Genomic DNA, 2,500 nt, shown 5'->3' with positions numbered 1-2,500 from the left:
CACACACATCCACACAGACACACACACACACACACAGAAGACACACACACACACACACTGACACACAGAACAAACACACACACACACAATGACACACACATCCACACAGACACACACACACATCCACACAGACACACACACACACACACACACACACACACAGACACACACACACACACAATGACACACACATCCACACAGACACACACACACACACACACACTGAACTACTGCTAAAGATTCAAGTGTAGTTCAGCAGTCGTGGGTTCCTCACACTCTGTTTCTCAGACGGCTCACCGCCAGAGAATGTGCACCGCAAATCTGTGACTCCCTTTGAAGAAAACAAAAGCACTTCAATTGTGCACTATAAAGCGCTGAGGCCTCATTCTGAAGTCGCATGATGTGACGGCCTCATGAGCATCAAAGCGCAGAGACCCCTAACATGCGACTGTGCTGGAGCTCAACCACAACAAAGACACAAACGGGTCACGACTTGCAAAATAAGGACCTGCCGCAGTAACGGCAGAGAGTTCGGCCGGACTTCAGGCACCTGCACCCCATTCTGAATCTCACCACAGTTCACACGCTCCGTTCCAAACGTGGGAGAGATTGAGGAAAGACATTACACCCCCCACTCGGTTCTGCTGTGCAGATTCAACAAACAGAGCGCGGGCAGTGAGGGCATGACTCACTGTTCCCGGTTCTGTTGGCAAAAACACTGCAAATCCAACATCATTTACCCAGAATGCCGCATTCACACTGGAGCACAACGGCTGATGTTGGGTGGGATTCAAACACACTCACCACACGAGAATGTACAGAGCTTCTCTGGCCTCCCTAAGTGACTCAGGGGTCAGAGGTCAGGGGTAAGTGTCCTGTGAGGTCTGTTCAGTGTCTGCGCAGCCGCAGGTGAGAATGGCTCTGACAGCAACGATCCAAACATCCCGTTTACGCTCATTTCAGCATGTTGGATGGAGCTACAGATGCTCAACATGACACACTACAGACATTCTGTCTCCATTTACTCACCCTCATGTTGTTCCAAAAGATGAATCTCATTAACACATGTGGATAGTTAGGATTGCACTAGTAAAATGTAACCCGTTTCTCACCTGTTATTTTAAACGTGTGACCCTGCTTATACAGGTGGAGGACATGTTTTCTCTCTTCACCCTCCGCTAATCGCTCGCCGCAGCCACTGACCCCGTTTGACCTCGAGCAGAGAGCGGGAGAGGGCACTACCTGACTCACCTGAGCCGAAACCAGTCTCGGGTCACCCGAGCTCATCAAAGGCCGTGTTTGTTTCATTCATGTAATTCTGCGCCTGATGATTTTATCTGGGGATTCACGCCAATTTTGACAAAGTGTTGTGACCGCGCGGCTCAGCTGCTACTGATCTCAAATAGATCGAGTTTCCGAGGTGAATTTGGGAATGTGCCTTGCCAGGAGAGGTCTCGGGCACAGCGTTGGAGGCTGTGAACTGGGAAAGGTCGGACTGTTTTGACTGCCTGTCAATTATCGGTTGATTTTGGAACGAGGGGGTCACTGAGAACCAAGAGAAAAAAAAAGATCCGGTTTCATAACAGGGTCTAGAAGGCCAAGAACATGAACTTTAAGAGTCTAAAAATATTTGCAATGAGCCTCAACGAATCTCCTACTAAGCAGATGTTTAGTGGCCAAACGCAGATGGAGGAACTCTCAGAGCGGCGAGCGGGAGAAAGAAAACACTGATGACCTTCTCAGCGAGGGGAGCGTGTGTGAGCTGGAGTTCAAAGGTCAGAGGCGAATAAGGTCTGAACCTTCAAGAACACGAATCTGAGCTTCAACACAAACACACGGCGGCGCGCCGACCTTCAACAAACCGCCCGCAGGGCTGCGAGCCGAGCAAACACACAGGCCACCGTCCCTGAAGGATCTTCTCCGCTTTAGCAATCAAAACATCGCGGGCCAGAGATTTCCAATCCAAACAAACATTCCCATCAGTCCACGCCTCTCCAGCGGTTTCACGCTCTGCAGGGAAACACAACAGAAGTGAACCCTGAGCGAGAGCTCTTGTGCCTGTCATGATGAATACACATCAGAGCGGGACGTCCTGAGTGCACCAGAACAGAGGAACAGAGCGCAGGAGGGCCGGGGAGTTCCTCTCCTATCTGCTCGGAGGTTTTATTCAAGCCCACCCATGTGTCCTCTTCTTCTGTTCCTCAGCTGAAAGTACCGGATGACCATTTCTGGCATCTCCGATGAGAGTCACTATCAGGCCTCCATTAGTGCTTTGACTTCCTGAAGAGTGTAAACACTGTGACTCTGTAAACACATTCATATGTTTGTTTGAGGGGCTCAACCAAATGAGGGTTTTGGGGCGGGACTACCTGTTGGTTGGACCAATGGCAGCAGACGGGGGTTTGGAAACATTATTAGGGTTCAAGCAGCGAAGGTGTAGAGCCCCTATTGTTTCTATTAGTGCTCTTCTTCTTATGTCCCCAACAGCCCATACATGCGT

At 50.2% G+C, this 2,500-nt stretch overlaps 1 protein-coding gene across 1 annotated transcript in view; it reads right to left on the bottom strand.

Moving 5' to 3' along the window:
* Nucleotides 1-2,500, bottom strand: part of LOC127655831 (keratin-associated protein 5-1-like) — a 92,042-nt gene that overhangs the window by 28,917 nt on the left and 60,625 nt on the right. The window lies entirely within an intron of this gene.

Source organism: Xyrauchen texanus, chromosome 15 (genome assembly GCF_025860055.1).
Source record: "Xyrauchen texanus isolate HMW12.3.18 chromosome 15, RBS_HiC_50CHRs, whole genome shotgun sequence".
Lineage (NCBI taxonomy): Eukaryota > Metazoa > Chordata > Actinopteri > Cypriniformes > Catostomidae > Xyrauchen > Xyrauchen texanus.
The sequence above is the reverse complement of the archived record's forward strand: the minus strand, read 5'-3'. Positions and strand labels throughout refer to the sequence as shown.